A 25,915-nucleotide genomic window follows, 5' to 3' on the forward strand; every position below is an offset into this window, starting at 1 on the left:
CGTTCTCTTATATCCTCGTTACTCCTAAAGCTATAATACACCGCCCACCGTGGCAAACATCTGTTGTCGAAGCTCAGTATACGGTTGCTCTCAGAGCAACCAAGAATAGCAAGAGCCTTCCGTAAATCGCTACCGTAAAGTAGCACCGTCAGAATGCAAGTGTCGAATAGGCGGCATTTGGTTTTGACTGAGCACAGTCGTGAATCCCAGACACTCCGCATTGAGTTGAATGTTGTTCCAGTCATTCTCATCCAGCTAGCGGACAACAATAACTTGGTTTTATTTTTCGTCTCGACTGATCACTCTGCGTATTTCGTATAACCCAATTTATCTCTCAGGACCTAAATATTGATTTTTAGTTAGTACGTAAGTCGTCAAATAACGAAATATTAATAGTTGTAACGTTTTTCAAAAAGTTCGCCTGCGGTGCTATCATTTTAAATTAAGTATACCTACTTGCAACGGAAGATGATCAAACAATAAACTATAGAAATAACTGTGGCCGCCTGTATTCTTAATGCCGATGTTAGAAATCATAATTTAAGCGTGAGAAAAAAATACTGTTATTTTAACATGGAGGGATTCGTATGTAATACCAGTGCTCTGATGTATTTTTCCGCACAGCTTCCCGCCTGTCTTCAGTGAGTTTTAGTGATTCCTCATGTTTTCTGAATATGCCGCTGACTGTTTATTACGTACATATTCATGATAATAGTATCATTTAACATACACATCAGGGTGAACTAAATAATGGTGTGTCGCTTATGTCGTCACTATCCATCAAGTGTGCCGCGGCTCAATAAAGTTTAAGAAGCACCGGTCTCAAAGTGTAATATTTCAGTCGTGATGGATTGATCAGTGTTACGACATGAAGTCAACGGCATTCATGGTCGCAAACATTTTGCCGCGCTATTTTCCGTCTAATAACGCTCGATATTTTAAATCTGCCGCCATTCATCACCGGAAGTGACGGAAAAGTCAATAGAAAGCAGAGCAGGGATACATTGTTATGCTTTTATCGGAACGTTGCTTTTTTTCAACCTGGACTCTGTTTATTACACAAATTAATGCTAAAAAGTATTTACATTAATGCTTTACGCATTGTGATTTGTCGACTTTTGCAATCGTCAAGATTCTCGAGAAACTTTTCTTTTAAAAAAGCTACAAAAAACACTTTCTGGGCTGCCAGTCGAAAAAATCTTTCAATTGATTTAAATGAAAGGGATTTTTGCTCAAAATATTAATTATTGTGTTCAGGGACGGCTCTAGTAAAGGAGCAAAGTGTGCACTGCACTCCCATCATCGATTAAATAAAAATATATAATATACAACCCCCATGTATTCCGAAAAATGCGATATCGGAAACTTATACGAAATCAATCATTTTGAATTCCGCGCGTATTCGAACATAGTGATTTCGACGCGCCAACGCCACCGTCTACCAATACACACGTAACTACACCAATGAGACGCGACCAATACACACATGCCTCCATCGGTGAGACATGCCAAGGAGCAAAATTCAAAGTGTACCTTGAATTTACACTATTTTTCACGCATACATTTAAAAATTTACATCGACAAATGAGGCTAGTAGAATCAAAACCAACAAAGTTCTATAAGACTACATGAATCTTCGTTGGAAATGATGTTTTCCAAGTTAATTCTTCAGGAGGTTGCCTGTACCTAATGCCATAGCACACAAAGCTTAACTCGGCGTTCGGACAATAAAATCATACACTGGCCGATATAAATATTCCAACACAAGAGCTTAGGCCACGCGTCGAGATATAGTTGGAAGCCTAATTATTGATGACTAATGTCATGTCGATGCATGCAGTGCAAAAAAAAAACATATTCCCGACTTATTTATCAAACGGTTGGTTTAGTAAGTTTAGTTCAACGTAAGCCGCTCCCGGTTTCACCGATTTCGCCGATATTATTATGCTAACGTTGGTGGATTAATGTTTTTATTTTCATTTTGAGATTACCCTATTACTATTAGTGTTTCAATAGGTAGGTATCTTAAATTTGATGTACACACAGTTCAGTTCAGCTTGTTAATTTGGTACTTAGGTGCATTATGATTTTAATCAGGTGGGTATTCCACAGAAAGGCTGTTATTGAGAATAAATAGGTTTAGGTGTAGAATTGTAGACGTAGGTGGGTGGGTAGCTTTTAACAATTAATTATCCTAGTGTTTGTCGCATTGAAGTAGGTACCTAGTTACATAGGACTTATAATATCTATTATTACGTTTATTTTGTACAGATAGGTAGGTAGGTATCTATTCAATAAGAAGGAACATGGAGCATAGGTACTGTCGTTGAATGAGAATTTTACAAGTGAAATTATTATTGTTCATCGTTACTTTAATTAGCGATTCACATCGAGACGGATGACAGTTTACATTGGCCGACATTATTAGCTCAGCCAAGTATTCAATCATTGAACGGTACCTACCTACCTATTTATAATTTTTCTTATTTGAAACGATAATGGGGCCCTATTTCGTGGTCGATTTGAGATTAGGTGGTACCTATTTTGATAGGTAAGTAAGTAGGATAAAAAGGCCCCATTTCTTTTGTGGTCATTTTGAGATTAGGTAGGTATCATTAACCTTATCATTAGGTAGGTAATTGTGTAGGTAGTATGTCGATAACTACCCACTGTCCTATAGTTTAATGGGAATTAATTTTCCGAGTCGAATTCATGGAGCAATTATTATTCACATCGGCGCATCATCTATTCTATAGGTGGGTAAGTATAAAGACTGCTTTTGGATCACAATAAGTGCTAATACTTCGATACAACCCTACCTTGGATAGCTGCCGTAGCGGCAGAATGTCATCAATGGGAATTTAGAGCATAAATTGACGATTCAATTCAATAACGTCATCGTAGGTATCGTGAAAATGCATTCATTAAACGAAGTTGCGATTTTATATGACATACCACAGCACTGTCGTGTCGCGGGAACGTTCTGCGATTTGAATCTGACATGGGCTGATTTTAAAGAAAATACCGAAGATATTAATTTTTCCCACTCAATATCGACGTTTCGGCTTAAATATGTTCAATAAGCATGTCACTCATCATGTTAAATGTGCCGAAATTCCTTCGTTGCAAAGTTTATATCATTTTTTGCAGTTCGACGTTTAACATAGGGGCAGATTGGCAATGCGCGGAGGTGACATTTATTTTTTATAACTTTTATTATAACTATCTTATTACTCGATGGACAACGCTAAAACTTTGGAATATGTAAATATGCATCTTCTGAAACATATCTACAATGCGACCGCACGCAATGAATTTTTAAAAATCGGCGGTCACAGTTAGAGTTCCGTAAACAACGCGACCGAATTATGCCAAATTATCAGCTATGTTTCGCATTAATCATTTCAAAATCATACGTATATTTAAAATGTGTACTGAAGAGAGCTAGCCGCCTACCTAGCCGGCTGGCTTTATATTTTAGTAAATGATTTTTTTTAAATCGGGTAATTTAATACTTAATTATAAATAATGAATAATTATTATTAACGTGACAAATTTAAACTTAAAAATGAACTAATAGTCTAGATTAGACAGTAGAGAAGTACAGAATACAGTAGAGAAGATTTCTACGTTACTGTTGGAGCATTATTGATACTTCAACTTTTCACTAATAATAATTTACTGGAAGTATTTGGCAAAAGTGTTACCCTATTAAAAATAATTTGTACAATCCCGATGATTTCAGTGGGAAGTGAGCGTTGTTTCTCAACTTTAGAAAAGGTTAAGTTATTTTTGAGAAATACAATGACTCAAGACAGGCTAAATGCTCTTGCGATTTTAAGTATAGATGTTCGTCTTATCGACGTGTTTTCAAAATCGATGGAAAATGGACTTCTTGCATAAATAGGTGAGTTTTTTTTGCACTCCCTCATATTCTTGTCACCGGCCGCCACTGATTGTGTTATACTACCAAAAAAACGTCAATTTTGTGTTGCGGAGACGTAATACGGGTTGCGTCTCATGGTTTTATAGCTAAATTGAATTTTAAATGAAAAAAATGACGGACAGATAAATTTAGGTATTTAGATATTTATGAAAAACTCTTTACAATTATATTTTTTCGAAATGTAGCGTGTTGAAACTTCCATTTTTCGATACAAAGTAAAATAATGACATATTTTCATATTCAAAATAATATTAATATTGTAATTTTTAATGTTCACGCGTAATGGGTGTTGCGGAATACGCGTGCCATTATATTCGAGCATATTTTGTGTGACAATTAACAATTTGAAAGGATTTTTAATTATGACAGATGCCCACACCGGTCTGAAGTTAAAATTTCAGTATATAAGTGCGTATTGTATAATTATAGATAAATGAGTAGGTATATTTTTTGTTTGTTTATTGTGTCGTTCGAATGAAGATCCACGCTTCGCACTAATAAATGCGGCCACGACTACGACCGAGTCGATGCGGCCACCGACAATATTTTATATGAAATCGTGGTCTTCTACGCGCCCCCTATGTTGTAACTCGTGACATGAAGTCACCCGGTGACATGACGTCATATGACATCATTGTGACGTACTACCGGAGTGTGTCAATAGTCTTCGATAAATTAACGCTACTCTGATACTGGGGCCTTATGTTATAACTTGTGACATGAAGTCACCCGACGACATAACGTAATTGTGACGTAACCTCAATACACGCATCGAGGCGAGCCGCCCAAGCACACGGCTCACCATACATATTATTATGCTGAAACACCTATTTGTGTATGGGGACAATGAAAAACGCCAGTATTTGAGTAGCGTTAATTTCTCGAATGCTATTATCACTCCGGGAGTACGTCACAATGATGTCATATGACGTCATGTCGACCGGGCGACTTCAACTAGCAAGTTACAACATAAGGCCACTGGCGTTAATCATTGTCCCCATACACAGATAAGTGTGTCGGCATAATAATATCTATAATGGGCCGTGCGCATTGGGTGGCTCGCCTCGATGCGTGCATTGAGCATACGTCACAATTACATAGGGGTCGGTCGCGTCGGTGTGTGTGTAAGGTTACACTACTGTTGAAGTTCAGTTTTCAACCAAATTCATTATATTTATGTGATTACGAAAGAATGTAATCAAGGCACGGGTAGCTTACGGTTGTCCTTTTATTTTTAAGCCACCTAAACTTTTCACTTCTCGAGGAAATCTGTTGGTGACGTAATACGGTGGTGGGGTACTGAATTTGACAGGTAAAGATAAAAGCATGTCTTTTCCAGCTTTAAAATTGTCAGTTTTTTGCTCATAAATTCTTCAAAAACTTTTTGAATATACTTTATTCCAAGCGAACGGGGAGTTACCTGCATTTAAATGTAAAAATCTCCTTTTATATCGTGAGAAGCGAGCAGTGGCGCGCGTAATCGTCCAAAATTAATATCTCGCTCTGTTATTCGAACAGGTAGGCAACTAAACTTTTAGGAATTTACTCAGATGGGTAGTAAGTAGCTACTTCAATATTATTCAGCACTCTGTTTTCATTGTTTGAAAGTCCCTCAATATAAAATCCCAGATTAATAAAATATCCGGAAACTTTTCGGGCTCCCGGTTCGCGTTATTTACATAATGGGTATTACACAAGAGATGTATAAGTTTTCTTGGAGCCGAGAGGCAAAGTGTGTTTATAAGTTTATTTTTCAGTCGTGGCATAAACGAAATTAGGCACTTAATCAATTTTAAATGCATGCGATTTCAATTGTAATGTTTATCACTAAATAAATGGTGGATGAATTTAGTTTTTTGCGTCGACTGAAAAATAAAAGAATACCCCACTTAGCCTTTCAATTTTCAAATTCAGCCTGTAAGAGAAGAGATTGCATCAATTCATTGTTTATAGTAGGGCATATATGGATGAGGATAATTTATTGTAAAGACAAAGGCAAAGGCTTGATTTCGACTGAACATTGGGTAGGGGGGTAGCCAAATAAACTATGTATTTATAATATTTAAATCAGGGGTCGGGCTACTTTTTTGGACTCTTTTGGATCACTCTACATGTGTTTTTTTTTTTTTTAATTATATAACCCCCTCCCGAAAGTAAACGAAATACTTACAAGATAAAAATAACTTTTTATATACAACGTTTTTAAATTCTGTTGAACCATATAAACTTGACTTGACTAGCTTGAACGATCAAAAAAAATGGCATATTGATTTCCGTAGTAACGCACGTATATATTATTAATAATTTAGTTGCTAGGACCCCAGAGCCCTAGCAACCAATAATGGTGTCGAAATAACTTTTCATACAAAACAGAATTAACTGAAAATGAATTCAATTCTACTTAAAGATGGCTAAAAGTATTCAAAAAATGTATTGGCTTCGGGAAGTTCAAGAAAATCGATTGCAAGATTTGTACCGGACAAAGAACCACCGGACAAATAAGAATACGAGCTAAGAAAAACGTTGTAAAATAGCTAATTTCCCTTAAAATAAACAATGAATTTCTCTCAATACTGATTATTAATGAAATACTTCAAAGGCTACACTTAAATACCGCATATAGCGAAGTAGGTATTATGTAAGTATATAAACCGAATGAAATGTCTAAAATTGGTGTTTTTCAGTTTTGATAAAAAAACAACTTTGATATCAGGGCCTGAAGGACTTCTTAATAAGGGTTGAAAATACACCTTTGTCGCTTTCACACTCTTTCGCCTACTTATTTGTATTTTTCGGGCGTAGGTATATTATTGCCCTCCAAAAATTCACGTTTACCCCATTTCGTGTAATTTACCTCTAACTAGGACTGCTGATTTAGATAGCACTCACAGTAATAGCTTCTGTGAAACGCCTATCAACGAAAAGTTGAGTGTCAAAATTAATGATGGTGTCTATAAATAATGTCATCATGCTTCAATGCGCCAACTTATAAAATATAATATAATAAAAACTATTACTATATTCTCCCTCTAGTGTATAGAGCAAGCTTTACCATATTTATTGTATGTTTGTTCTGATTTGGCGGTTTGCACGTAGCGGCGCCAGTCCTTTGCGTTCCGGAACTCCCGTGAAATCCCTGCGCCGGCTACATTATCCCTCTTCCGCGGCGGCGACTTTGTTTGGAAAGCACTCTACATTTAAGGAATCGTTAATGCCGCTTGCTTTTCCCGCGGAAGCCGTTTCGCGTGGCGTAATATTTAATACGGCGGTTGCCAACATCTGGCGCGAGAGCGAGACTCCGATTTACAGCAACAAGTCCTTTGCAACATTGCGCCCGATTTTGATTTATGTCCATATCTTAGTCGAGATGATTCAATGTGAGACCGGGCTAAGGGTGCGAGTAAAAAATACCTACATTTCTCTCTCACAGTCACTGTCACGCCTGAGTTTTCGTGAAAGAATATATTATGCTAATACCGGCAGTGTTTTGTATTGAGTGCTGTTTTAATGGTATATATATATAGGTATACCCTTTTTACGTTTAATAGGGTAAGTGAGTGACAACATGACACTATCCGTAATTTATTTCAACGAGAGAAATAATATATCGCTGACAAATATATTGCTCTCTAACAGTGAGTGATCCAGATAAACACTAGGTACTGTAGCAAGCTCTTGCAGGGGTATCCAACCCTGTTATCGCATAAATGTATTTTGAATTTTCATGTGTGTGCTGAGATCTTTTTTAGTCGTATCCGTGTGAGAGATCCGCGTAAACGCTTCCCATCCACGGATAGGCCACAGCGATGGTGCAACAAGTGGGCTGACCATAATGTGATCCGAAGTTTTCTCATGTTTTCATATTGTTTTTAATTTTTGTTATTTCAGCTCATATCCGTTTCATCATTCTCTAATTTGGGTAGTCTCCGTGTACCCAGGTGATCTATTCTTGTCGGGTATCGCTAAAAAGGCTGTTTAGTCGCATCTTTGCGCCACCTTGCTTTTCTTTCCTTTGCATCTAAGGAAGCTTTTACTGCATTTCAGACGTGATCGCGCTGTTGTACGTTCATATAGTGGATGTCTTTCACAACACAATTGGGGTGTGCGATTTACATCGGCGAGTGTGGATGCGACCCCAGCCAAAAAACATAATTACAAAGATTTTCACCTTTCTCGTGTCACTTGAAAGTGTCCTTACGGGGCATGAATATCCACCAGTTAAAAATGTGAATTCGAACATTCGAACATGAGGTCAAGCACCCAAACTACTTCCATCTTTAAAATAAAAATCCTTATGGTGACTTTCATTTTTGTTTTTTCGCAGTGGACGTTGATATTTAGGGTTCTTTCTGTTCAGTGTGGTCCTCAGGTATCCTGGCCCTGGTGAATGTCTAAACGTCACACCTCTCCATACTACGTCCAGCTCCAGATGATAACTACAGTATTGGATGGGTTGGGTCGCAATGCATTGGCCCTATAGCATTCATCTAGTGCTCGTAGCGGTTGACTTAGGTTTTTATCGATCTCATCAAAAGAACCCCCCTTTGTTGCAATTGCCAGATCATCTGCATTCGTTAGCGGTTGGTTATTTGTAATATAATATATTATATTGGACTGCATCGAGGCTAGCACTCTTGTGTCACTTCGAGAGGCGTTCGCAAATCGATACTGAAATTGCATCTCTTACATACTCATATCACTTACTTAGGGAATATCGATGTGTGCCGGCAGTTGAAACATTTAATGCGACGAAAATTTACTGGTAAAACAAATTACGAAATAAAAGCTGATTGCTATCAGTCTTCGGTAAAGTACTGCCAGATATTTAATCCCTCCCACTCCTAAGTCGAGCAAAGATTGGACTTAGCCTTCATTCGGAGGAGGGCCGATTAAGATAACGCTCGGATAAGACCTTTCGGAGAGCCGGGCAAAAATCAACGCATCTACCGTACCTAGTGCCTCGATAGCTTTTATTTTACCGTTAAAGATATTTTTTATAGAAAAAGATGTGTCGCCGCTGTTTGGAACGCTCTTTTAAAGTGGGAAAGTGTTCGTGGAAATACCGATTAACTCTAACCTCCTGTGATAATAATCCCGGTCGGGTGTCCCCGTGAACCTGACACGGCAAATAAAATTAGCACGTGCCGTGATTTTCGCCCGCAGCCATCAAAATTTTGCGAGGCGACCTTATTGGAAAATCATTTGCGTTAAAAATACTAAATATTTTCGTCATAATATATATTTTGAAAACATTTTCAACGTGTAAGCAATTTTGCGATGTTATGATAGATTATACGATGTATGGTATTCTGTAGTTAAATTGACTGATAACTTTTCGGTAAATCGGTTATTTTGTGTACCGGTAAATCGTTTCTTTTTCTATATCGGTATACCGGTCGTGTTTTTTGTTTTTTTCTTAAAATGATTTTTTATGAATATACGCCCAAGAGTGTCGGTATATTAAAAAATATGAGACAAAATGGCGTTATTAAATAATGACAGTGAATTATTTTTAATAAACGCATGACACGAAATGATAAGTAAGTAGCTTGACAATAGTAGTACGATGCAAAATTACATATAGATATAAATAAACAGTGTGTTAAAAAAATATGACCTACAAATTTATAAAACGATATTCACCTAAACGCATTCTCACGTAAGTGGAATAAATCAATATCCGAAATGATTTGCGTTATCACTTATCACGTTTCTTGCCTTCCTAATTTTCATCGACTTACAACAAACGTCTGGTGCTCCCAATTTATTCGATATTTATTAGGGAATAACATCACTGGACTTTGAAAAATGACTTAGCCAAATAAAGATCTCATAACTTTTAAACTATAGTACGAGTATGTAAGGATGCATTATGAGAAAGTCAGCCAGATAATTCCGCGAATAGTATCCATACACGCTTAAGTAAAATGTCTCAGAATTTATTTTGAACTCCAGTAACCGTTTAACCGGTATTGGACCTGGATTCCTTCGACAGGTATTGTGATGACTGCCGGATTTTTTGTGAAATCTTCATTAAACTAATTTATATTTGAAATATTTATTTGACAGGCTTTGTAATTTATATTATTTTGTTGATAGTTCTCTTTGTTATCGTGAATTGAAGTAACAATGTACGATTTATTTAATGCTTTCAAAAACTCTTCCATTAATTGGTGTATTTTAGAAATCAACTTCAAACCCAACAAATATATCGATTATCCAGTGTAAAATATTTTAACAATGTTTTGCCTTTGAAGTAGATTAGTTGACGTAAGAGAAACCCAAATTCGCTTTTAAATTTCGACAGAAGTTACCTACTTAGATTACCGTTGAGGGTCGCGAGAAGTCGCGAACTGGTCCTGTGAGTCTCTGAGACAATAATTATTCTTACCCACGTTTTCCTTTCTTATTTTTTTTAAAGCTTCTTGATCTAAAATTCTTGGAAATTTATTGGTATTGTTCAGTTAAAGCGGATACAGCGGAAAACGCATTTTGAAAATAGCCGATAAACTGGATTATTTGTTAGTTTGGGTTAGTTTAGGTTAGGTTTGGTTAGGTTAACCTAACAAATAATCCAGTTTATCGGCTATTTTCAAAATGCGTTTTCCGCTGTATCTGCTTTAACCGAACAGTACCAATTTATTTGCTGATACTATTTAAAAAAAAAATACAGTGTTATCTTTGACACTACCGATCAGTCGACTCTATAAATATAGCAGGAACTTATGAGTTTAAACTTTAAAGTTTAAACTTAGATACTATTTTCATGGTTGGAGTATTTTATTTTCTCTTTAAAATGTCAACTAATTTCCCGCTAACACTTAGGTAAATCGGACTCGTAGCGGTATTTTCGTCATGTGTCATTTAGATTTTATAAGTTTTTGGAATTTATAACGAAAATGTAAATGTAAACACGTTGGAATAATATTAAACTTACACCATTGTTTTTCATTTTATATACCTCCCACTTATTTTACAAGACATGCATAATTAAACTATATAATATTTGCGTGTTTTGTCACATTTAATATTAAAAAGTAAAACATGAGAAAATTTAGTTTCGGTTTAGGGTAAATAGTATTACGTAGTTTGCCTAAAATTTCGTGACTTGTTAATTGTGCTAAAATTTACTTCGAAGAATTTCATTTCACGGTAGTTTGATTTACAACTCTATTCTACAAATATTTAAGTTTGTCGACAATTATTTCGGTTGTAAAACCACTATCAGGACAATGGTGTAATTTCATTTGCTGATGAAATTTACAAATATATAGGTAGGTAGTACAATCAATTCAACTATTGACGATATCGATGTCATTGTTCGGTCCACAGAAGTCCTGAAACGAGCATTTATTTCCATAAAGTCAGCTGCTGCAAACACGGGACTCCGGATAAACGAAGTAAAGCAAAATACCTACCAGTCCTCCACAGTGCAACAAATGATAATAACACCCGTATCATTGGCGGCGATGCTTTTTGAAACTGTAGATTTTTTTTTTAATCTGGGGTAGCTCGTCACGAATACTAATAACACGAGCGACGAAATAAATACCCGGAACACCCTCGCCAACAGGTACTATTTTGGTCTCCAAAGGCTTCTAAAAAACATGGCACTCTCACGGAAAACCAGAACAACCTTATTTGAAATTCTCCCGCGCCCAGTATAAACGTATGAATTATAAATTATTGAGATTGGCGATCGGTGTCGTACTTTTTTCATTTTTTTTCTATTGGTTATAATTAGGCTTAGGATTTTAGGTGCTAAAAATGAATAATAGGTACCTAAAATATGTAGATATAATTGGAAAATATGTTATTAAAATTTCGTAATTATGTGCTAAAAAAAATAAATAGGTGCTAAATATTTAAGTAAGTATTTCAATAAATACATTTATATGTCAACAGTTTAATTTATTATTTATTCACAACCAGAAAACGCTTTATTACAATAAATAATAAAATAATGCTTCAAATTGAAGTGAATTCTCTTTATCTCTAATCTTTGACGATTCGATATTAGCAAATTTTTATACATTCTTTCCACTTCTACAGATGTTATTATTGCGTATGTAAATGAAACTATTTCTGAAGTAGAAAAAATTGAAACATCTGAGGGGCATCTGACGGATTTTCCAAAACAGCTTTAATATTCCGCAGCGTTTGAAGTCCAGTATTTTTTATTTAAAACACTATTTAATTGGTCCAGGAACATTGAAATTTTGTGTTTATGTGAAAAGGTGTGCCTAAACTTATAATATGTAATTATCCGAAAATATTTAAAAATAGGTGCTAACAAATAGGGCTTAAATGTTTCAAATTTATCTGAAACAGATGACTGGAGAGGAGCAGCCAGGGAAAGGAGCGTGTGGAGGACAATTGTAGAGGAGGCCAAGTCCCGCCCCGGGATGTAGTGCCGAGAAAGAAAGAAGAGATAGATATTTTTGATATTTTGTTGTGGGGCCGCTCAAAATTTTTTTTTAAATACCTAAGAATCCTAAGCCTAGTTATAATATATTTTCTTAGTACCTAGTTTTTTCAAAAATTATGTATATTCAATAATTAGAATGTTACATTCTTAAATCTTGTGAATTATTCGTTGAATAAAAAAAAAATAGTTATTATAATAGTGGCGCAATGTTTTTAATATAATTACATTGTGACAAAATATTAACTGAATTATGATATACTTATTAGTTTTACATTTACGCTTTGTTCTGTATAAACGAAGTTGGTTTGGCGGCTAGCATGACAAATCCTATACTATTTAGTGTGGTTAAACGGCTGGCAAAGTGCTGGGGTATTTATTGGATATACCAGAGCGCTTCCCACTTGTTGGTTTACTTTACGGCTTAAAATTCGCCGGACGCCATTAACGGGCTGCGGCTAGGATGTCAGTTTATTCTATTACTCTATTGGCGAAATAATCGTTCACTCTGTGCCAGCGGCTAATTTCGTGCAAGTAAATATTGTAACGACCACAGAACAGATAATAAATAGAATACCGATAGGCTATATTCAATACGCCGCATGGTGAAGCAGGCTTTTGAATGTGTGAGTGTCCTACGAAAATGAAGCACGCATTATGCACGTGCAATAGCGTGTGTAATACACCAACATTAAATGAGCGTAAATGCATAAACCGAGAGCAGTTTTCAGTATTCGACGTAAAACGTATTCTAGACACGTGTGTAAGTTTAACCCGGATTCTTCCTTACTCGAGTCGGTTACCTGCTATCGCCTTACCCGTTGTGTATTTCAGTTCACATTATTTCTGAGTTCCCTGGTAACGACCTCCCCTCCTTCCCCATCATGGCGAAATAGTCACTAGACGATGTTTCAACTTGAAGATTGGGTGCATATAATGTAAAAAATGTCAGTCGACTATTCCGGTAATAATATTTGTTTGCACAGGGATATTTTGACAATGACAGCACACTGGAGTGGGGAAGGGTTGAGGTGGTAGACTGTCGAGATTCGACATAAATAGCGCACGCTAAACTTATTTGTTTCCATTGAGCTAATGTTACTAATTGCAGATTGTATTGGTTATTTTTTCAAATTCAATGAAACCCTGCCTAGACAAAACAATATTAGTAGAGATGGGCTATGGAGATCAGAATAAAATAAAGCACACTTTTGTCAGTCATAATGTTTTCATTGAATTAGTTTCTTAGGAACACAAATTGCAAGTGGTTTTTAAAATTTGATTAAACCCTGCCTAAACTAAACCATAAAAGATAACAAATATTCTTCTATTTATCTATAAAATATCTAAAATTGTGTATGATTTATTAATACCATAATTTTAGATAGGTATTTTCAAGGGAATAATATTTTTTTACCTATTATGGTTTGCGTTAGGTAGGTTTTAATTGATTTTTAAAAACTAACCAATACATACCATCTGCAATTTGTATTCCTAGTTCGATGAAAACAAATAAGTATGACCGACATAGTTTAGTGTGTACTATTTACGTAGGATTTCCACAGCCTACGTTCACTCTTCGTCACTACGTATTTTTTAACACTATTTACACAATTAAATACCGATGTCTATTTTAATTTATTCTGCAAAATACGGCGGAATGAATTAACATGGTTTAGATGCCGCATAATGAAAGTCGTAAAAATATCTATTGCTTTATCGGGGTTCTAACAGGGTTTATCTCTCACGCGTATAATATACCCAATCCAATTTGAATGCGCTAAACGTCCATTCAAACTTTGCGACCGTTGCGTCGTATTACCGCTTATACTTTATAGATTTCATATGTTTCGATATTTGCATGCATAATGTGTTTTATTATCTGGTCTGAACATAATCTAAACATAAGTGCAAGACAGAAAGCATTCGTCACGCGCTTAATCTACGCCCCATTGATTCCCAACCTTTTTTTGTTTTCGAAACCCTTGGAAGTAACTTAAAATTTCGGGGAACCCCCTGCATGGTTTCCACGAATCCACTGAGGTAAACGGCAAACAATAACATTCTTTTTTCTTTTCTTTCTTTTATAGTGTGAACTGTCAATTCATGGTGGAACTGCATTGTTTCGCCAGCTGAATGTAGAACTATTCTAACTCACATTTGAAATATTTTGCAGAAGAGTTTTTTGAAACAGCCTACTTCTGTTATTTATTATTTATATGGACAGGTGTATGCACCATTTTTTTCATCAATAATCCTACTAAAATATGATGCATCCATTTATCCATAAAGATAATAAATAATTTCAATAAGTTGTTTCAAAAAACTCTCGTCGAAAAATTCAAATGTAAGTTAGAATAGTTCTGCATTCAGCTGACGATTTAATTTTAATTATTTGTAACTTAAAAGAAATGTTGATAACGTCCCCTTGAAGAGGACGAAACCGGTACAGAATTTAATTAAAAATTGGAATAAGCATTATAAAATTGTGTTTCATTTAATTACAAATAATTAATCAAATAATAAAATTCTTATTAATCCCGTTCAGTTTTCTATTTTTAGTATCAGATTATATGTAAATTCATTAACTGAAGAATAATAAAAAGCAGTTTGTTGGCGTCGCATGTGAATTACAAAATATATTAAAATAATATTTATTTCATACACGAGTTGTCTAAACGTTCCACGAATTCATTTTGTCGAAAACTAATCTACATGCAAATAAAGGCACAATAAGGGCTGGAAGGTCGAAAGTTAAGAATTGGGTGCTGCGAGCTTAATAATCTATAGACTTTGTAGATCTCATTTAGATACCTTGTTTTTTTCAACTCAGAAATGGTGGATGGACAGTATCTATTTGTATGTTTATTATGGGCACAGGTCTTGTAACAAATAATCTATGTTTGCCTTATGATTTCTTCTCGGGGTGATAATTCAGATAGTTAAAATCACCTTGCTTAAGCGTCATTTTTTTAGTACATTGTGGGAACTACAATCTAATGTGGGTTTTAGTAGCCGCCAGGAAACGTCTCCACTCCATTTAATGATCCGTTTCCTTGTCAGTTATTTCTAGGCAGTGAACGCTTCTTTTAGGGCTGGTTCCGATTTTGCCACTATGTGCTTATATCATCGGCATATCCGTAGAATCCCATGACTATTGGACCTCGTTATTTGGGTACTACTGACACATATAATCTGTTGGTTGTATGTTTACCATAGACGAAACACAGGTCATTACAAAGCTCTCAAATGGAATAATACCAATCTTAAATCAATTAAAATTTAAATTGCGTAGATAAAATATCCTCTCGATATACGAAAAATGTGACACCACTTCACGTTTGATTTTTATAAATCAATTTTTCCATACTCAACATCACAGTGATTCATTATATTTCCATTGTGTCGTCTATTGACATATCCAATACCTCTGTGCAGGTCTAGTGGTACTTGCAGAAAATTAGTCTTCTTTTGGAGTCTCAACTTGTATTTTATTATATTGCTTGACAAATCTCAACCATTTTTAGGTCGCCGGTTGGTGACCCCTTTTCTAAATTAATGGATTAAAAAAATATTCGAGGAAGGTGTCGTCCTATCATAGGTAAAACTCATTAAACAGCAATAGTTTATTAGTGTATGTACTTGAAGCGTTTTACTTATACAACGTAAATATGTTCTAAATTCAAATAAGGTATTAATACTGTTATTAGTTTTTGAGTATATGGCTACAAAACTTAACAATTTCACGATGACCTGTAGCCTTTATAAGTACCTAAATTATATAATAGGTTATGATGTGTATTGGTGCGAAGAATTGGGTCAGGAGCAGCGGTTAATGGGTCAAGGGTTCTTCTTGCCTACCTACTGTACCCAAATAAAATCCAACATCCAATTCCCGGCAACCGTTGTTTTGTGCAACCGGTGTCGAGAGTCGCTTCTACTCTTCCTCTGTTTGTCTATGGTGAAATTCCGGAGGCGGGAACACGCAGCAATTTTAAATATTTTACCGGAATGCGGACATGCGAGAGCATTCAATGTTGTTCGCCTGATTTAATTATGTATTTGAAATCGTTTGGAATTTTTGCTTTGTTTTTATTCCCTTCCGATTTTCAAAACATCCCCTATTGAATAATTCATAATCTTGTACGAACCAAAAAAGGCAATAATGCTTTATATATTTTGTATTCGTATATTCATCTCTGCCAATCACACCGCTATCTGTTTCCACTATTCTAAGTTCTTTGTTTTTACTTGCCACGTACTTCGGCTAAACTTGATTATTTCATCAATCCAAAGGGCTATTAATTGATATTATACAGTACCATTGTAATGGATTATAGGGAATAATTACTGTTATATTACTTCACTCTCCAATATGAGAGCGTAGTGCAGGCACAATGTCGCGCCACATCCCTTGGTCTTTGTGTCATACTTGCCTCTTGCTATATCAAATCTGCAGCGTGTAAAACGCCCGCTAATAATTAAAATATAATTAATTTTGGAAGAAGCAACTAGGTAGGTACCTATTTAGATTTTTTATTTCTCAAAAGCACAAGTTATTTCAAACTGTTGCTTTTGAGAAATAATAAACTTTCATTTCAACTTTAAAATAAATAAAATTATGTTAAAATTTATTTATTCAGAAAAGGAATTATGCCATGATTGGCCAATGTGTCATAATACTCATAATATGCAGTAAAAAATCAAAGTAGGTATTTGATAAATAGTGAAAATTGTGAAATAAATAATATTTTAATAGAGATATAAAAAATTCGTAAGCAGTGGGTATACTTGCAACCAAAAAATATAAAGAAATCGGTAAAATTTGATGTTTTAATTAATTGTGATGGTATTTTCTTGGTAATATTTATTTTTACAATTCTTATTATTGTGCCATCCCCTGGCCACCATCAAGGCGATCTTATCTTTGTCGTCTGCTACCCGGAACAGTTCAGTGGAGCTGCACTCGTACCAATCACGGAGATTCTGAAGCCACGAAATGCGGCGCCGTCCTCTGCTACGCTTCTCATTGATCGTCTTGATGACAAGTTGAGGAATGCTGTATTTTTGTCCTCTCATAATGTGGCCGAGGTACTGTCGTTTCCTGGTTTTGATACTACGTGGAACTTCTCGGTTCTTCCCCATTCGATTGAGAACTTCAACGTTTGTCACCCGGTCAATCTCAAGGAATTTTGAGGTTGCGTCTATACAGCCACATCTCGAAAGCTTCAAGTCTCCGTGACATCTCTTGGTTTAGCGTCCATACTTCCTTACCATAGAAAAGAATTGAGAGAACATAACAACGTACCATACGCAGTATCAGACCTAGGTTAAGATCTCGATTGCTAAGGAGGCGTCTCATTTTGAGAAGAGCACTCCTTGCCTTTTTACAATAGTAGGTATTAAATTCATTAATTAAAATAAAACGCAATATTGTTGTATCCACAAGATTTTTTAAATTCGATAGCTATTATAGTAAGAGTAAACCTTTATAATGGTGTTGCAACCGGAATTGTTATCGGCTAGGAAAAACTTTAACGGTGGATTTAATATTTTAAATATAAAACTAGTGCAATCTCAATGGTGACATAAAAACGAATACGTCTTGTTGGTTTAAACTAGAAATAAAAAAATCTTGTTTATGTTTACGGCTTAAAGAAAACCATTACGATTTAATAGCCTACAGTTACGCCAGCTGTACGTGAAATGCAGGTGAAATAAACGCATATTGCGGCCGCAACGAATTGTATCTTCTTTACTTCCTTATGGATTAGAGTTAGACGTATAGGTACATACAATTTGGATCGTCTGAAATATTGATATATTTCCACGATTAGAACTGAATTTTCTTCTTCTTTCGTTTATTAATCAAATTCTCTTGTTTTAAAGCCATATTAAAACGTAAGACAACATCTCATATTTTACTTAATTACAGAATTCAGGGGGCTAAGAGTATGAATGCATATCTCTTGGAAATTAACTCGGTGACACATTATTAGTAATTGGCAATCGCACTATTTTATCTAGTTAAGGATTATTGCTTGAACACGTGACACGCAGTAGGAGTGCGCTTGCCAAAGAAGCAACACGTGGTTCTGTACCAATTTTTTTTTCGATCGTTTGATCGAACATTTTATTGTAAAGTAAAATTTGAAAAATATTACCATAAAACTCTATGCTTTCATTATTATAGATCAGTGATGGCGAACCTATGGCACGCGATATGATTTTGCATTGCACGCGAATGTTGAAGAAAAAAATAGATGTAACAATTTAAAAAATATTTTTTTACTTCAATGTTTTACAAATAAATAGGTATAAGTGTATATTTAATTTGTGAAACGGCGTAATTTATGCATACGCCAAGATGGATCGCATTGTATAAAAAATGGCAGTCAGATACTCTTCAAGAATAAGCATTATGTTTCATTTAAATTGCATAGTCGGTACTTAGGTTCAATGCGTCAAACATAATATTATCGCACTGACCTCAACAGGCGGCGGAGGCAGCCGCGCCGCTAACCTCTGGTTTCCAATCATTTTACAATACTTGAGACCACTGTAGCGAGATAATGCCTCATCTGATCGGAGCAATTCTAGCGTTAATTTGTAAAAGTTGTGTGTTGTTAATCTCAATTAACTCAATTATAATTTTTGAACTTTTTTAATCCATATGAAAAACTGCTCGGCACGTCAGACAGTCAACTAATAATATTTTGGAAATTTGGCACGCGTTCGTAAAAAGGTTCGCGAACCCTGTTGTAGATATTACAATATTAACAATTTACATGTAGGTACCTACGTTTAGTTTGGATTTAATATAGGTATCAAAAATTGATTATTTAATATTTTAAGATATCACAACCGTTTCCTAAATGCTTTCATTTGCATTAGGGGCGTATTCCAGCGCATTTCGCGACTATTAGAGAGGCTTTAGCTTTTCATGCGTTACCTCGAGGTGAAAAACCGCCGCGGGAATTGGGCCAAGGCCGTTTTTACCCGGCTCTCCCCAAACAAAATTCCAATACCTATCCCGAACGAGCAACTTCCCCTTTTATCGACAAATCTGATACACAAAGGATTACATCACTGCCTGTGGGATGCCACAGGTATGTCTTGGTGACTAAATTCAGGCAGATTTGGTATGCGCCTATTGATAATGCAAATTAAGCGGTTTAGTGGTAGAACTTTGGCTCAAATGATAGCTGATAATTGGCTCTGGAGGCTTTATCGAGGAAATATAACGTTTTATCTAAGTGTTGAGGTATACATAGGTATTCAACATGTACAGTGTATATGATCGATGGTGCGCATCAGCGTTGCCAGATAATTAATTATTTTACCAAATCGGAATTTTCACTATGTGTAATAAAAAATCGGGATTTAGGAACAAAAAGCGGGACAAACTAAATATCGCATAGTTAGTACATATCAATCATAAATGACAACGCAAACTATCAAAATAATAACATTAAACAATATAATATTTGTTGTTGTTTGCGGACGAAACCGGTACAAATTTATTTATTAAAGTGGAATAAGTACTGCAAGAAAATTTGCGTTTTATTAAATCAAACAACAATACAATGCAGTTCCACCATGAATTGACAGTCGCCTATTTGTACTTGGCTGAAGATTTTACTTCCTTTTTTCTGCTGCTTAATGTATTGGTAAAATTCAGCACATTAGTATATCATGTTGAATTGAAAAAATAATTCCGATTTTATTAACTCAATAGAACATCTGTTTATTGCATCTGACAATTTTAAATTCATCTGAGAAAATACCCGTTCGGTATAGCAATTTGATGTTGGTATGTTTAAATAGATTAAATTAATGTGTAAACACGTGTGCATCACCCATCTTAACATAAATATTTTACAATCGTGAATTTAGCTGTTCCACGTGGAACAATGTATTTTTGCTTAAAAAGCGGGACGTCTCGCAAAAATCGGGACGTTTGGCGTCGCTGGTGTGCATCGTATATCGATTCAGTGCCGGTACATTATATGGAATGTTGTATCGCGAAACAGATATCAAATATTTTTTAACATATTTTTAATTTTTTTTAATTTTAAAAAGTATTTTCTTATCTTGAAGTCGTTTCGTAGTAAATTTGAAGCATGATTAAAACGACTTAAAAATGCTTATTAACCGTTTTAAATACATTATAAATGTACTGTGTACTGTAAGCTTATTTTTTACTTCCGACCATGTCCGATCCTAGGATCCTTGAAAGGATCATAGGGCCTCCACAGAGTAGAGGTTTTTTACTACATCTTTTTAAAATTTTGTTACATAATTTTTCCCAATACCTAAATGTGAAACCATAGATGTTCTTAAAATAATTATAAGTAAATTTTGTAATAATCTAGCATTCGTAAATCGTGTGTATAGAAATGAATTAAAAAAAGCCAATCTAATTAATTAAAGTTATTGCTTTATTGTTATTTGTACGAGGGTGGGTCAATAATTCCTTAGAAAAAAGCATTAAAACAGTTTTTATTTTTGTATTTTTTTTTATTTCTCAACATAATCTCCTTGGAGCTAAATACACTTGGTTAGACGTTTCTCAATTTTTTTTAAACCGTCAGAAAAATAAGTTTTCGGAAGGTCCTCAAAATAAGCATTTGTCCGATCGATGACTTCTTCATTTGAAAAAAAACGTTGTCCACTTAGCCATTTTTTTAAGTTTGGGAAAAGGAAAAAGTCACTGGGGGCTAAATCTGGCGAATACGGTGGGTGGTCGACCAATTCGAACTTCAATTCTTCAATTTTAGCCATTGATCGTAAACATGTGTGAACACGGGCATTGTCCTGATGAAAGAGGATTTTTTTCCTGTTTAAATGAGGCCGTTTTTCTTCAATTTTGTTTTTTAGCTGGTCCAATAAAGATGCATAATAATCCCCTGTTATTGTTTTTCCTTTTTCCAAATAGTCAACGAAAATAATTCCACGTGCATCCCAAAATACAGTAGCCATAACCTTACCAGCTGATTTTACGGTTTTCGCCTTTGGACATGGTTCGCCTTTCGCAATCCACTGCTTCGACTGTTCTTTCGTCTCGGGAGTATAGTGGTGTATCCATGTTTCATCTACAGTCACAAAGCGACGAAAAAATTCATCCGGATTGCGTTGCATGAGCGACAACAGGGCTTTAGAGGCCACCACCCTATTGAGTTTATTGTCGACTGTGAGCAAACGCGGCACCCATCTTGCAGAAATTTTTTTCATGCCCAATTTGTCATGTAAAATAGAAATGACGCTACCTTTTGAGATCCCTGTAACCTCAATTATCTCACTCAACTTTAATCTTCGGTCACTTAACACCATATCGTGGATTTTATTGATCATTTCTGGTGTAGTCACCTCTACAGGACGTCCTGAGCGTGGTTCATCCTTTGTTGATGTACGACCACGTTTAAATTCATTTAACCAGTTATAAATAGTTGCAAGTGAAGGAGCAGATATGCCGTGAACTAAATCCAACTCATTTTTTATTTCCTTTGCTGTTAACCCTTTTATATTAAAATGTTTAATAACAGCTCTAAACTCAATTTTCTCCATTTTCCATTTTCCACAAGCAAATTTTTTTTTTAAATGTACGAGAAACACACAACAACCCGACCAATCTGATTGAAACTTCGCAGCATACTGAATCGGTAGTGCCGCTGCATGAAAACAAACCGCTTACAGTACTAGTCGCGCCACCTGTCGGCTTTTCTAAGGACTTATTGACCCACCCTCGTATCATTGTGCTAATTTTCTGTTTTCCTCTGTTTCAGGTAAGTTTCTTTGACGTTTCCATTCAATCTCCCCGTAGAATACATATTCCATCGCAATCCGACTGCGGTAAGCAACACTCGATTAGTTGTAATAGTTCGTCAAAATACATAGGCGTTATCATGGCTGTAATCAGATAACGAAACTTTATTTGGTCATAATATGAGCATGAGTTTTGTTATTCCTGTGATATATAATAATTTAAACTAAGCTAAAATCTAAATATCGCACCCCCAGACCTACACTGACGTAAGTCTGAATTTTGCTGTTTTGAGTTATGAATGCAGTTCAATTACATTTATTTTTCTCTATCTCAGGAGAATACTGGCGTATCTCTAAAAAAATTATTTAACGAGATATACCCATAACTCCAGTGTTATTTTAAATAAATTGAGTCAAATATCGAGAAGAACACTCCAGTAACTCTGATACTCTTAAATGAATGCCACTAGAAAGATATATTTTTTTTATATATATTTTAGATATATTTCCAATTCTACAACTGGACATTGTAAAGCCATTAGACATTAAATCAAGTTACCATAAACATGGTTCAAAAAGTTTGTTTCGGCTCTCCTGGAAAATGGCTGATACGTAATATGAATAGTAATCATAAAGTGATTCGGATTGTACTAATAATTTTTGATTCGATGAAATATAACTCTGCAACCGCCGAACTACATGCTATTTTTCTACACTTACAGGAATCGATCCTTTAAAAAAAATCAGGGGGTTGTACATAACACCAGAGTAATAATATGAAGAGAGTGGATATTGTTTGGCAAAGTGTAGCCGTTGTTTCTTGCGTATAACGCACAGAAGAACCTCAATTTTATTATTATTAACTTAACTATGAAATGTTATACCATCATGTTCCTTCTCAGTACGGCTACCAAATTTAAATACAACATAGTTAACCATATTTTCTACTAAATTAACTAAACATAATTGACACTAACTCTATATTTAACACAAAAAGAATACATTTCAGCAACACGTGCTCGCAGTTTTTAAATGAATGTAGTCATTCAAAACAATATTTACTGGCGACGTTTACAAAAAATGTCTAATTCAGCCGTAGAAATTCTATTTTACTCTAACGCGTATTGCATTGATATAAGCGTGCCAAATACTTTCTCACTCGCACTTATTGTTAGTTTTTGTTTAGGCCTTAGTTGTAACCTTAGACTATAGATACATCTAGACGCCACCCGTTGCATTGCTTAATGAAGCCGCGTGCCTTGCGTTTGGTTTGTGGGCGAGCGAACGCATTAGTCTACAAATGTTCGAGACCATAGACCATTTCGCCAGTGCTCGCCCAAAGTGCTCGCACTAGACACTCAGAATTAAAATATAATTTTCTATTTTTTTTTACGTTATATAGTATTTTTAAGCGGTCAAAATGCAACCATTAGATAAAGATATCCATAATTTAAGTTATTTTAAAGAAACACTAGGTCACTGATATTAAAATATATAATAAAATACAAATAAATTATCACGAACATGTATCAACTTACCTATGAAACGTAATACCATCTTTTTGCTTATCAGTACGGCTACCACATTTTAAGACAACACACAGAACCATCTTTTCTACTTAATTAACTAAAAATATTTACCACTGACTTTATGTTTAACACAAAAATAGCAATTTTAGCAACACGAGCTCGCAAGTTATCGACACTACGTGAAGCGTTTCGCCCCGATTTGATGGCGATACTTTTGGAAACTAGCTCACACAAATGTAGACCTTTTATCTTACTCTAGCGCGTGTCGCAGAGATTGTAAGGGTGCCGAATACTTTCTCACTCGCACTCATGCATCGTTATTGTTCAGGCCTTGGTTGTAACCGTTTTGGTTACCTGAAAGAAGTCTACTCAGCCTCTCCACGTCCCTCTTGACGTTATCCGAATATCTCTTCCAAGGGCAGCCTAGGGGCCGAGTGCCTACAGGGGTTCCTTCAAAAACCTTATGAATAGTTCTAGATTAATCGCATTTAATAACGTGACCGGGCCAACTGTCTTCGCGCCCTCAAGGCATTGGACTGACTATATTGGACTTCAATTTTTCGCAGACCTCAGCATTAAGCGTCAATGACATTGAGCTACTTTACAAGTTACAAGCCGGCGAATTTACAATCTGTTTGTAAACTCGCCCAGTGTCATCATGGATCTAGCTAACAAGCAGATTGTAAACAATCTACCAAGAAAAGTTGAAAGCCCGCCTACTTTACTCGCTACTTGCTGTCGTGTCGGCCGATCTGCGTCTGCGCAGTAAAGTGATAGTGGCGAACCTGCCGGTAAAAAAACGAACTACTAAATACGTCCTGTCAAATAGTACCAAAAATGACGGTTTCAACTCGCTAGCTTGTTGCAGCGAGTGGAAAGTTTTGTGTGTCATCATCAAGATAGCACTAGCTGACTCGCCCGCTTTTAAAGTCGCCGACTAGCAGCTTGTAAAGTAGCTCAATGTCACCAACGCTTTAGTGCGAATGCACCACCTTTGGTTTTCTTTAACCAGTTTAACCGATCCAAGTATTTTTCGGATATTTTTATTTTCGAATACTTATATAATCTTCTCTTGTTCCTCTGTTAGGCTTCAGGTTTCACAGTTACGTTTTCAAAATTCGGAATTCCATATTAAAACTACGTTAATAAATAATTGACAACGACTGACAACAGTATTGTGTTACATTATACAACTAAGTATGTGACATTTTCCCGGGGACTATTGCAACATTGTTATATGGAAATGTATTTTTAGTGGTTGTGATTCAGGGTAAAATGTTGCACTACGTTTTCACAGAGTCTGCCAAAACGGTTCGTTAGTTGCATAAACTGCATCGCCGAGTCGGGTCAATACTGGTCGGCTGGGTCAGGTGGTTTGCACCGACCGCACACACGGGCAACTTCCCCGAGGGCCACACGTCAAACTGACCGTGCTGACCGAGCGATTTGCCCATAAATTAATTAGTCACACGGCACAGCGACAACAATTCGCCGCTTTATGTTAGGGTTTGTTTTTCTTTATCTAATTTTAGGGAAGAAAAATTCTTACCCCGGCTAATTAAGTTACTTTGCAAGAAAGGGATTTTCTCTTCCTTTGTGAAACCTTTTGCATTCAACTGACATGTTTTGAACATTTAGCCTAGTTCAGACTGATGTATTTGCCGGTAAACAAACAAATGGTGTATAAAACTATGTATAACAATATTTAAAGTTTCATATCGTTATCAGTTCCAATGACTGCAGGGCGTCGTTTTAGAAGTTGGCAAAGAAGATAACATTTTTTCGCAACTTGTAAAATCTCGTAGAATTGGTATTTTGGTGAGTGTGTACACCTTTCGTAAAAACGGGTATAATATACCGCACTTGTAGGCTTAGTCATCAGATCTCTTATTCCACCATATTGAACCAATGGGGTGGGCAATAACTATGTTCAACCGAATCGCTTCGGATATTGATATATTCCACCTACGCGAGGATGAGTTTAGTGGATGTCGTTTTATAAATAATTCTAAAAATATGGTCTTCTAAACTCTATGTAGTTCAATTTTTTTGTATTTACTGTTTATACTCTTTTTATACAGCGTCTGTTTCTTTGTTTTAAATACTGTTTAATATTTTTTATGTCATTGTGAAGGTCTTGATTTTGTAATTTGTAAAGTTACCCGTATGTAAATAAATAAATTTGAATTTTAAATATGGATATCGGCAGTGGCGAAGGGTGGAGGTAGGCTGTTAAGATCCGACTAAACT

The 25,915-nt window shown here is 35.6% G+C and overlaps 1 protein-coding gene across 1 annotated transcript in view; it reads left to right on the forward strand.

The window, feature by feature from the left end:
• rl (Mitogen-activated protein kinase rl) overlaps positions 1–25,915 on the forward strand; it is a 296,415-nt gene that overhangs the window by 25,476 nt on the left and 245,024 nt on the right. The gene's annotated exons all lie outside the window — the stretch shown is intronic.

This window comes from Rhyacophila brunnea, unplaced genomic scaffold (assembly GCF_057557595.1).
Source record: "Rhyacophila brunnea isolate RB1 unplaced genomic scaffold, BYU_Rbru_1.0 scaffold_7, whole genome shotgun sequence".
In the NCBI taxonomy this organism is placed as follows: Eukaryota; Metazoa; Arthropoda; class Insecta; order Trichoptera; family Rhyacophilidae; genus Rhyacophila; species Rhyacophila brunnea.